This window comes from Miscanthus floridulus, chromosome 6 (assembly GCF_019320115.1).
Source record: "Miscanthus floridulus cultivar M001 chromosome 6, ASM1932011v1, whole genome shotgun sequence".
NCBI lineage: Eukaryota > Viridiplantae > Streptophyta > Magnoliopsida > Poales > Poaceae > Miscanthus > Miscanthus floridulus.
This window is the reverse complement of record NC_089585.1, coordinates 22875359-22888620: the sequence shown is the minus strand read 5'-3', so window position 1 is coordinate 22888620 and position 13262 is coordinate 22875359.

The window sequence follows — 13262 nt, the reverse complement described above, 5'->3', positions numbered from 1 at the left end:
GGCCATGGTCAGCACCAATGAGCTTTAGTGGAAAAGATAAATAAGGGATCTGGCGATCCTAATATTTGGCTGTGGTTTGCATCCTTAGCGCATGAGAAGTAAATAACATTTGTAATATAATAATAATACCCAATTTTTGACACATTCACCACCACACCACCCATATCCATCCGTCAACCATCCATCCCAAACCATCCATCCCAAACCATCTCCACACCACCACACTTCATCTCATCTCACACACTTAGGTCGATAGGCCAACTCCCTCTCGGCCTTGTCTCAACGGCCCGCAGCCCCCAAGGCTCATGACCAGAAAATACCCCAACCCTAGAGGGAGGAAAGGACTCATCTCCTATCTAGTTTAAGCGAAACCCAGGAAAGGTCCATAGCCAACAAGTCAGTATATGTATCGATCCATCAACCATACACTCTATAGAGGTTCTTCATACCCACAAGATAGCCATCCTCGACGGTGCCCTGTCTAGGCAGATTCCGGCCGCTTGCTAGCCTAGAACGATGCCACCCTACCTCTCAGCCCTGGAACATCCCAAGTCTAGTCTGGGATGGCTGATACTGTGAGTCATAGATAGAGCCAGGGCCCTTCGGATGTCAAGAGCCGGGTCCACAAGGCCTCCTAAAGTCTCGGAAGGGTGTGGGGGAAAAACCGCACGCCCCGTACCTCCTTACACACGTTCGCCTAGCAGTGGTGGCATTGTTCTACCAAGTAGTCTGACCGTCCTGCACCATATAGGGTGAGTGGGATGTAAGGATTCTTGGTGAGTCTGAGTGCTAGTAAGTCCTTAGGGATTGACCAAGCCAGAATGTCTTCATTAGGGTTTCCATTTTACGTGCCACCATAGCACCTCTACCCCGAGCTCCACCTCTCCGAGGTTCACACCCAAGGACACCTCCAATTACCATTTACCCACCATAGGTATTCCATATCCAAGTGCCCAGGTAGCACCACATGGCAAGACTCGCCCCAGGCTCGTCGTTATTCCAGCTCGGTCGACACAACCCTCTCTCTCCACGCACCCAAGACACATGCAGCACACTCACACACCACCAAGTCCAGCTCCCATAGCCAAACCCTTCCCAGGGGGTTCACCACCAGCATCACATCCCCGATATAATGCGAAGTGGAGTTAATAATAAGTATAGTGGTGTAATATGCAAGCAACCAGGCAAGTAAGCATACTTAAGCGAGCGAATGCGCAAAGCAGGGTGACGTGGTAGAGTGGGTTGCATCAGGGTAATAATGGCTCAGGTAGTAGCATGCATCAAAGTACTAGCAAAGGAATAATTATAAAGCGTTAGCAGTTCTAGATATTATGCAATGTCTAATAGGATTCTCTAAAAGAGGGTGCTGCCATGACACCTATGATGTCAAGGTAGTAGTGGTACAAATCTTTGTTAGTTGGTGTAGTCGATCAGCAAGGTCTCCTCCTCCCAAGGTCCTTTCGTCGATCATGTTCTCCTCCTCCATCGGGTTCTGATCCAACGTTGTCCTTGAGGCAATTACCTCCAAACCACACTCAAGACAAGAGAACAAACAATATTCCAAAAAGGCGATGACAAGACCCAGAAGGAACACAAAAAGGAAATGACTTGGCCCTTTCGGCTGATGTTCGATCCATGGGCCAAAGCAATAGGAGTGGTTGTTCACTAAGCGCGAGCTTTAAGTCAAGGCCTAGCCTGTACTTCCTGGGCCAATTGTGGTCGACCTATATAGCTTCAAGATAAATGGCCAAGACCTCAGCCCATCCTAAGCAAACACCACGGCTCGTGGTCTTTCGAACCGAGCGTCATAGAGATTGACGTGAATCGAAAGGAGTGGCTATGCAATTCTGGTCTCTCTCAATCCGTACGACATTGTAATTGATGAGGACCAAGAAAGGGTGGGGCAAGAGAGAAAGGTATGGCCAAGGTCTACTCCTTCCTATACAAACACCATGGCAAAGGACGAGGCATTGGAAAGGAGCGACACACAAAAGGACATGAGTGCCCAATCCACTAGTAGGGTACCAGGACCTAGGTGCACTAAATGCACTAAGACACCCTAGGGTTCTTAGCGGTGTGGTTGTCACCGCAAGAACCACAGAAATGCTATGGTCCAATTTGGGTACAAGCATACAAGGGTTTAAGCACGAAAGAACCAAAGGAGAAAAACACGAGATTCGCCTTCCTTTGATCCACTCGCCCTAGAGGCCGATAGAAATCAAAGGAGCGCAATAAACACCAAACAAGCAAGGTGCTCAATCTACATCTCACTGGATCGATGAGGATTGAGAACCAAAGAGAGAAGAATGGAATCCATTCTCTTTTGACCAACTCGTCCTAGAACGGACGAAGGTCGAAAGAACGGAGATACAGTCCCACGATCCAAACCAACTCGTAGGGCATCACGACCATGCAACTAAACGGTGCAAGGCTATTCCCTTGGTTTGCAGTAGTGCGGTTGTCACTGCTTAGATCTGAAGGAATGCTATGGTCAAGGTGGTGCAATCATATAAGGTGGCTAGGATAAACATAGGCGAAAAGAGGTAGAGCCCGATGGTCATGGCGAGGGGACTCACGACCACGAGCTTATCCTACACGAGTTGGCATCCGTCTTCTACAATCAACATATCCTGACTCATCCACTAAGTTAGGCCACAAGGGCTCATTGTGTGCGGGTGATATCCGCACCAACGTTCAGTCCACAATGGCCAAGTCCTAGAGCCAAATCGGATTACTAATAATTGTAGTACGTCGGAGACATCTAAAAGCGAGGGTGTGAGTTATGCTCGCCATTATGGCCATGGTGGGATGATCCCATGACCAAAATGGTCGAACGAGGTACGATCCCTCGACCAGCGCGAAGGCACGGTTCTCAGGCAAACAACACCAATACACAAGAACCAATGACATAAAGGCAAGGACGAACATAGTAGCACATATCCATAGCGAGGGGAATGGGTAGACTTGCACAAGGGCATGGTGCAGACAGATATAGATAGATCAAGATCATGTATTGTAAGTGGACGAACGAGTATAAGAGTGAGCACGAAGGGCTTTCGTTGGTGTCGGGAATGACGTTCGACTAGGATTCGACTTCGCGGCAAAGATGTGGAGGGCCATAGGCTGTTGTAACTTGTCTTGAAGGGTTGTGGCTTCTTCTGGCCAGCTGAGGCCAGCTATGGCCTGCTATGGCTAGCTATGGCTTGCTATGGCTCGCTGTGGCTGGCTGCGGCTGGCTACAGGTGGCTATGGTTGGCCAAGGCTAGCTATGGCTGCCTTTGGCTGGCTGTGGCCAGCTACAGCCAGTTGCGGCTAGCTGCATCTTGCTATAGTTGGCCAGACGCAGCTGTGGCTGGCCAAGACGTGGCCAAGGCTTGGTTGAATGACAGCTGTTGTTCACGGACTTAGCTCTAGTGGCTATGGCATTGGCTCGCACACGTGGCTCAGCGTAGGACTACGCATGGGCATGCAAACGGCCATAGCGGTGTGGTCCTGAAGCTCACGCGACATCATGCGGAGGCACGGCCATGTGTCACCACATGCAAGTGAGCGTGCATAAGTCCACGGCTCATGGCATGTGTCCACGAACGATGGGGCGAAGCAAGGCTAGAGCTCTTAGGATGGTGTGTGTGCGAGCACGAATGGCAGTGGTCGATTATAGTGGTGGCAAGGCACATGCCAAGCCACTACGGTGCTTGCGTGTGAGTGCACGCGTGCCCATGCGGTGAGCGGCCATAAAAGGCTCTGTCTTGGTCTTCGACTGGCAAGGTGAGGGCAAGTGTCCATGGCTGCGAGGCTCTAGGTCCATGTGTGATCGAGGGACTTGGCGGCATCAGCGTTCTTTACATGGTGAAGGTGTCCAAGCACGCAAACAGATGGTGAGTCAAATCCTTGTGGAGGCTTGGGCACATGAGGTTCCATGAGTGCAGTGTGGCTGTCTACTGTTGCATAGGGGCATCGAGACAACAGCCAAGGGCCATGAACATCGAGGCCACTGGCAAGGCTGGTCCTTTTAGGTCGGTGCACGCATGAGTCCGTGCGTTGGCTATGGTCGCGATCGCGACGGCATGGTTGGGAGGTCATGGTGGTGTAGGGGACTACAGGGTGTGTGTCTGTATCGTCCATGTGTGGGGGTTAGGCAAGTCCAAGGCACACCTGTACGCCTCCCAAGCAGAAAAGCGAGGGTTACGCTAGCATCTGCTAAACAGGGGTAGTCTAGGTGTTGTGTACGGTCTCTAGGAGTTCGGTCACGGCTGTGGCTAGGATGTGGTGTTCCCGGTGTACTCGAGCTCATGGTGGTCACAAAATGGTAGGCTAGGCCTCACATGAGCGTGTAGCAGTGGCAACAGTGCGCTATGGTTGGGCATCCAATGTCATGGCACGATGTTTTTCTATGCAATGTAAACAGGCTCATGCTAGTGTCATCCAAGGCGTGAGTGCAATGGAATGACACGATGAGTGCATGTGTGCGATGTGTCCAAGAGCATTGGTATCTGCGGTTGACGAGGTCCCTGCAGAAAAACACGGCTCGAAGGCCAGACACATGGAGGGGTAATCGGTCTTGGGTCGGCAACATGTAGGGCTTTAGGAAGGTCCGGCTTTGGTTTGCAACAGCGGCTCGAAGGCCGGGTAGGCATGGGCAAGGCGGCCTCAGTGATAAAGGTAGGAGCTTGGTTCGTGTAGCTCACTGAGGGCTTACAGACGATAGGTCGCTCGACGCGGGTTAGGCTCATTGCCGGCAGCATAGCTACGTCATCGTAGCCGCTTGGCGAGGTTCAGTTCGAGGCTTGACATAGTCGATGTGGGGGTTGGTCATGGCGTTTGGGCATGCTATGGCCATAGGTGGCCTACCAGAGCATGTCTCGATTGGCAACGGCTTGTTGTGGCCTCCTCTGGCCGGCTACAGCCTGTTGCTGGCCAACTGTGGCTTGCTGGTCATGGCCACGGCTGGCTGCAGGTGGCTAGGGTCGGCTGCAACTGGTCAGGCCAGAGCAGCAGGTGGCCGGGGGGCGACGGAGTCGGTGAAGGGTGCTACAAGGCCTGCTGCTTCCCTGCGAAGTGAAGGAACGTGGCATGAAGGCTAGTCTTAGGCACAAACTCCACTATGGTGCAAGGAAAGGTGAAAGCTTGGCTTTGGGAGGCTCACCATCATCAGAGGATGGAGGCTCAACGGTGATGTGCTGCTATAGAACAGCAAGGTCCGATGGACTAGGAGGGGCACGACACCGGCTCAGAGGAGCTGCGTGATGACGGGGCTTGGAGTGGAGGCACTGGTGGGCGACCATGGTGGAGGAGCAACCAGTAGGGCGCCGATGTTGGTGCCCTCAGCTTCGTGGGTTGTCGGCATAGGCAACTACGTGTCCATGGTGGGGAAGCAGTGGCACACGATGCACATGACGCCGTGGTAGAGGCTAGGTCCATGGTGGTGGACGCGCTTGATGTTGGAGTGGAGTGGCTCGGTGAGGCGCGCTAGTGGCGTTGCCGTGTACGCAGGCTCGGGCGACGTCACGGATGGCGTCAAGGTCGGTGTTCGAGTGGCCATGGTGCTCGGCTGGGAGCGACCACGCGGCGAGGTAGTGGAGGGCCATGGCCAGCGATGGCTGACTGGCGTGGCTGTGCAGTAGGGTAGGGTGGAGCAAGGAGGGAGAGGGATGGAGTGGCGGCGGCTACAGGGGGTCCGAGAGAGGCGCCGACTACTGTGGCTTTTATAGCGCGAGGGTTAGGGCTTCTAGGGGGTGCCGATGATCCTTGGCGTCCATGCACAGGTAGGGACACGCGGCGCTAATCGAGGGGTAGAGCAGGTGAGGCGTGGGTGAGGGGCACTGGCATGCGTGTCGCGCAACGTGCGAGCAGCGGCGGCGCTGGGAGCTGCCCTCGTCTAGGGTTGGCAAGGGGCGCCTGGAGGCAAGGCTGGGCCAAGGCACTGGTGGGCCACGCGGCTGGTGAGCTGGGCCTATGGGGTGCGAGACGGGTCAGCAGGGCAAGGAGAGGGGGGGCTCGGTTGGGCTCCAGCAGCTTGCTGGGCCGATGCAGAAAGAAGGGGAAGTGAGGGAGTGCTAGGCCAGGCCAAGGCATGAGGGGAGAGAAGAGAGAAGGGAATAGATTTTCCAATTTATGTTTAAATGGTTTTGAATTTGGATTTGAGAAGAATTCACCACATCTTGAGAAGGATTTCCAAGGTGAAATATAAGGCGGTGTTCGAGGAATCTTTCGGAGAGATTCATATAAACTCAAGACGAAATTTCCACGAGTGTTCGAATGGGAATTTTTAGGGGATATTTGGTAAGACTCGAAGGGGAAATTTGGGGGGAAATTCGGGGGAATCCGCATGGAGTTCGAATAGGAATTTCAAGAGAGGGGTATTGATGGTACCTGAGATGTGAGCTCCAAGAGGGGGCTCAAGATGATTTCCACTGGCGACTAGAGGAGAGGGTCTTTTCCTTTGTTCTCCTACTCCTAGGTCTTATATGTGCGTACCCGCATGTATTAACAACATGCTTACTCATCGTGGTGGTCTACTAGGGGTCTTAGGGTTTAGGGACTCCGGTCCAATGGTCGGCACAAATATAAATGGCAAGTCCGGGTTCTAGTGGGGTTCGGGATTATAGAGAGAGATTCATGGAAGACTCGAAATAATCCCGTGAGGATCACAAGGAGGTTGCTATGGGTTGTGCTCTCCAACAATAATCAAGACTCAAACATAGGACAACTCAAAAACTCCGGCAATCACCTACAAACCATCTACATGTATGCAACGTCTTGTTAGCGAGTTGGACTCATGTTTGACCTAGCAATTACATGTTTCACACGTTGCAGGAAACATTTTAAAAAGTTCGTATTTTTGGGTTCACCAAAAACCCGGTTTGTTACAGTCCACCCACCTTATAGGAATCTCATCCCTGAGATTAAGGTGTTGCTCGGTCGGTGATGAGGTGGGGTGCTACCTTCGAAGTCCAAACTCCTGTCGTGTTGCTTCTTGATTGGGGTAGTTGTTCCACAGAACCTTGCAAAAGGAATTGCCATCCTTTTGTTTTCTTCGATAACTCAATCCAAATTTGTACGGGGTGTCCAAGGATCTCTAGAGGTTTTGTCTAGTCATATGGCGGTCTTGGTTCATAGCCTGCTAGGTTAGCCAGGGTCCTGGAGTCACATGTAAATAAAATAGCTTCTATATTCTTCACTCAAGCAATATAATCACAAGAAGCATAAGGAGCAAAAAGATCCAAGCACTCAAGCAGCATTACAACTCCTATATGCATAGTGTTGACTTAAGGCGACTCCTAAGCCTTTGAGTCTCACACATCTATCGATCTTGCGTGGGCGACATAGGGAATCATTTCCTAGTGGTCAACTTTTCAGATCGGGGATGGCCAGTTAGTAGTAGAACTCAAGGTAGAGATGGGGAATCAAGTGTTAGTAGCTATGACTCCACTATAGATAGAATGTTTGGCTTTTAAACTAATGTTTGGTACTAAGGTCTCGTCCTAAGGTCAAGTATGGCTCTGATACCAACTAAAACATCCTCAATTTTCTGCGAAGGGAAAATCCACAGAATGAATTATAATATGATGAAACCATTAGTTGATTCCATCATATTATCGTATATCAGTCGATATCACTGTCATACATCATAAGATTACAAGAATACAAGATGTTACATCACTGGGGGAATGCACCTATTACAGAGTTAATCTAGCGGAAGACTATCGAGTGAAGGCTCCTCCTTTACGGGCACCATCAGAATTGGCGTAGTGCAGCGTAGATTCCATCTCTGAACCAAATTTGAGCATAGGCACGAGATCTTCTAATCCTTTTAAAGTCAGCATCTCTGAGAAGCAGGAAATCTGCACACCGCCAGATGTGTGCAGGCCATAGTCTACACCGATGAGCTTTAGTGGAAAAGATAAACAAGGGATCTGGCGATCCTAATATTTGGCTGTGGTTTGCATCCTTAGCGCATGAGAAGTAAATGACATTAGTAATATAATAATAATACCCAATTTTTGACACATTCACCACCACACCATCCATATACATCCGTCAACCATCCATCCCAAACCATCTCCACACCACCACACTTCATCTCATCTCACACACTCAGGTCGACAGGCCAACTCCCTCTCGGCCTTGTCTCAACGGCCCGCAGCCCCCAAGGCTCACGACCGAAAAATACCCCAACCCTGGAGGGAGGAAAGAAGGACTCATCACCTATCTAGTTTAAGTGAAACCCAGGAAAGGTCCATAGCCGACAAGTCGATATATGTATCGATCGATCAACCATACACTCTGTAGAGGTTCTTCATACCCACAAGATAGCCATCCTCGACGGTGCCCCGTCTAGGCAGATTCCGACCACTTGCTAGCCTAGAACGATGCCACCCTACCTCTCAGCCCTGGAACATCCCAAGTCTAGTCTGGGATGGCTGATACTGTGAGTTGTAGATAGAGCCGGGGCCCTATGGATGTCAAGAGCTAGGTCCACAAGGCCTCCTAAAGTCTCGAAAGGGTGTGGGGGAAAAACCGCGCGCCCCGTACCTCCTTGCACATGTTCGCCTAGCAGTGGTGGCATTGTTCTACCAAGTAGTCCGACCGTCCCGCACCATATAGGGCGAGTGGGATGTAAGCATTCCTGGTGAGTCTGAGTACTAGTAAGTCCTTAGGGATTGACCAAGCCAGAATGTCTTCATCAGGGTTTCCATTTTACGTGCCACCACAGCACCTCTACCTCGGGGTCCACCTCTCCGAGGTTCACACCCAAGGACACCTCCAATTACTATTTACCCGCCATAGGTATTCTATATCCAAGTGCCCAGGTAGCACCACATGGCAAGACTCGCCCTAGGCTCGTTGTTATTCCAGCTCGGTCGACACAACCCTCACTCTCCACGCACCCAAGACACATGCAGCATGCTCACACACCACCAAGTCTGGCTCCCATAGCCAAACCCTTCCCAGGGGGTTCACCACCAGCATCACATCCCCGATATAATGCGAAGTGGAGTTAATAATAAGTATAGTGGTGTAATATGCAAGCAACCAGGCAAGTAAGCATACTTAAGCGAGCGAATGCGCAAAGCAAGGTGACATGGTAGAGTGGGTTGCATCAGGGTAATAATGGCTCAGGTAGTAGCATGCATCAAAGTACTAGCAAAGGAATACTTATAAAGCGCTAGCAGTTCTAGATATTATGCAATGTCCAATAGGATTCTCTAAAAGAGGGTGCTGCCATGACACCTGCGATGTCAAGGTAGTAGTGGTACAAATCTTTGTTAGTCAGTGTAGTCGATCAGCGAGGTCTCCTCATCCCAGGGTCCTTTCGTCGATCACGTTCTCCTCCTCCATTGGGTTCCGATCCAACGTTGTCCTCGAGGCAATTACCTCCAAAACACACTCAAGACAAGAGAACAAGCAATATTCCAAAAAGGTGATGACAAGACCCAGAAGGAACACAAAAAGGAAATGACTTGGCCCTTTTGGCTGATGTCCAATCCATGGGCCAAAGCAGCAGGAGTGGTTGTTCACTAAGCGCGAGCTTTAAGTCAAGGCCTAGCCTGTACTTCCTGGGCCAATTGTGGTCGACCTATACAGCTTCAAGATAAATGGCCAAGACCTCAGCCCATCCTAAGCAAACACCAAGGCTCGTGGTATTTCGATCCAGGTGTCATAGAGATTGACGTGAATCGAAAGGAGCGGCTATGCAATTCCGGTCTCTCTCAATCCGTACGCCATTGTAATTGACGAGGACCAAGAAAGGGTGGGGCAAGAGAGAAAGGTATGGCCAAGGTCTACTCCTTCCTATACACATGCCATGGCAAAGGATGAGGCATCGGAAAGGAGCGACACACAAAAGGACATGAGTGCCCAATCCACTGGTAGGGTACCAGGACCTAGGTGCACTAAATGCACTAAGACACCCTAGGGTTCTTAGCAGTGCGGTTGTCACCGCAAGAACCACAGAAATGCTATGGTCCAATTTGGGTACAAACATAGAAGGGTTTAAGCACGAAAGAACCAAAGGAGAAAAACACGAGATTCGCCTTCCTTTGATCCACTTGCCCTAGAGGCCGATGGAAATCAAAGGAGCACAATAAACACCAAACAAGCAAGGTGCTCAATCTACATCTCACTGGATCGACGAGGATTGAAAACCAAAGAGAGAAGAATGGAATCTGTTCTCTTTCGACCAACTCGTCATGGAACAGACAAAGGTCGGAAGAACGGAGATACAGTCCCATGATCCAAACCAACTCGTAGGGCATCACGACCGTGCAACTAAATGGTGCAAGGCTATTCCCTTGGTTTGCAGCAGTGTGGTTGTCACTGCTTAGATCTGAAGGAATACTATGGTCAAGGTGGTGCAATCATATAAGGTGGCTAGGATAAACACAGGCAAAAAGAGGTAGAGCCCGATGGTCATGGCGAGGGGACTCGCGACCATGAGGTTATCCTACACGAGTTGGCATCCGTCTTCTACAATCATCATATCCCGACTCGTCCACTAAGTTAGGCCACAAGGGCTCATTGTGAGCGGGTGATATCCGCACCAACGTTCAGTCCACAATGGCCAAGTCCTAGAGCCAAATCGGATTACTAATAATTGTAGTACGTCGGAGACATCTAAAAGCGAGGGAGCGAGTTATGCTCGCCATTACGGCCACGGTGGGGCGATCCCACGACCAAAATGGTCGAATGAGGTATGATCCCTCAACGAGCACGAAGGCACGGTCCTCAGGCAAACAACACCAATACACAAGAACCAATGACATAAACGCAAGGACGAACAGAGTAGCACATATCCATAGTGAGGGGAATGGGTAGACTTGCACAAGGGCATGGTGCAGACAGATATAGATAGATCAAGATCATGTATTGTAAGTGGATGAACGAGTATAAGAGTGAGCAGGAAGGGCTTTCGTCGGTGTCGGGAATGACGTTCGACTAGGATTCGACTTCGCGGCAAAGATGTGGAGGGCCATTGGCTGTTGTAACTTGTCCCAGAGGGTTGTGGCTTCTTCTGGCCAGCTGAGGCCAGCTATGGCCTGCTATGGCTAGCTGTGGCTTGCTATGGCTCACTGTGGCTAGCTGCGGCTGGCTACAAGTGGCTATGGTTGGCCAAGGCTAGCTATGGCTGCCTTTAGCTGGCTGTGGCCAGCTACAGCCAGTTGCGACTGGCTGCATCTTGCTATAGTTGGCCAGACGCGGCTACGGTTGGCCAAGACGTGGCCAAGGCTTGGTCGAATGACGGCTATTGTTCACGGACTTAGCTCCAGTGGCTATGGCGTTGGCTTGCACACGTGGCTCAGCGTAGGACTGCGCATGGGCATGCTAACGGCCATGGCGGTGTGGTCCTGAGGCTCACGCGACGTCATGAGGAGGCACGGCCGTGCGTCACCACATGCCAGTGAGCGTGCATAAGTCCATGGCTCATGGCGTGCGTCCATGAACGATGGGGCGAAGCAAGGCTGGAGCTCTTGGGATGGTGTGTGTGCAAGCACGAATGGCAGTGGTCGATTGTAGTGGCGGCAAGGCACATGCCAAGCCACTGCGGTGCTTGCGTGTGAGTGCACGCGTGCCCATGCGACGAGCGGCCATAAAAGGCTCTGTCTTGGTCTTCTACTGGTAAGGTGAGGGCAAGTGTCCATGGCTGCGAGGCTCTAGGTTCGTGTGTGATCGGGGGACTTGGCGACATCGGCGTTCTTTATAGGGTGAAGGTGTCCAAGCGCACAAATAGATGGCGAGTCGGATCCTTGTGGAGGCTTGGGCATGTGAGGTTCCATGAGTGCGGTGTGGCTGTCAGCTGTTGCATAGGGGCATCGAGACGACAGCCAAGGGCCATGAATGTCGAGGCCACTGGCAAGGCTGGTCCTTTCAGGTCGGTGCACGCGTGAGTCCATGCGTTGGCTATGGTCGTGATCACGACGACATGGTTGGGAGGTCACGGTGGTGTATGGGACTACGGGGTGTGTGTCTGTATCATCCGTGTGTGGGGGTTAGGCAAGTCCAAGGCACACCTGTACACCTCCCAAGCGGAAAAGAGAGGGTTACGCTAGCATCAGCTAAACAGGGGCAGTCTAGGTGTTGTGTACGGTCTCTAGGAGTTCGATCACGGCCGTGGCTAGGATGTGGCGTTCTCGGTGTACTCGAGCTCGTGGTGGTCACAAAAGGGCGGGCTAGGCCTCACACGAGCGTGTAGCGGTGGCAACAGTGCGCTACGGTTGGGCATCCAAGGTCATGGCATGGTGTTTTTCTATGCAACGTAAATAGGCTCATGCTAGTGTCATCCGAGGCGTGAGTGCAATGGAATGACACGACGAGTGCGTGTGTGCGATGTGTCCAAGAGCATTGGTATTGTGCGGTTGACGAGGTCCCTACAGAAAAACATGGCTCGAAGGCCGGACACATGGAGGGGTCATCGGTCTTGGGTCGGCAACATGTAGGGCTTTAGGAAGGTCCGGCTTTGGTTTGCAACAGCGGCTCGAAGGCCGGGCAGGCATGGGCAAGGTGGCCTCGGTGATAAAGGTGGGAGCTTGGTTCATGTAGCTCACCGAGGGCTTGCAGACGATAGGTCGCTCGACGCGGGTTAGGCTCGTTGCCGGCAGCACAGCTACGTCGTCATAGCCGCTTGGCGAGGTTCGGTTCGAGGCTTGACATAGTCGATGTGGGGGTTGGTCATGGCGTCCAGGCATGCTACGGCCATAGATGGCCTACCAGAGCATGTCCCGATTAGCAATGGCTTGCTGTGGCCTCCTCTGGCCGGCTACAGCCTGTTGCTGGCCAACTGTGGCTTGCTGGTCATGGTCGTGGCTGGCTGTAGGTGGCTAGGGTTGGCTGCGGCTGGTCAGGCCGGAGCAGCGGGTGGCCAGAGGGGCAACGGAGTCGGTGAAGGGTGCTACATGGCCTGCTGCTTCCCTATGAAGTGAAGGAATGTGGCATGAAGGCCAGTCTTAGGCACAAACTCCACTACGGTGCAAGGAAAGGCGAAAGCTTGGCTTTGGGAGGCTCACCGTCATCAGAGGATGGAGGCTCAACGGCGACGTGCTACTGCAGAACAGCGAGGTCTGATGGACTGGGAGGGGCACGATGCCGGCTCAGAGGTGCTGCGTGACGACGGGACTTGGAGTGGAGGCGCTGGTGGGCGACCATGGTGGAGGAGCAACCAGCAGGGCATCGATGCTGGTGCCCTCGGCTTTGTGGGTTGTCGGCTCGGGCAACTACGCGTCCATGGTGGGGAAGCAGTGGCACGCGACGCGTACGATGCCGTG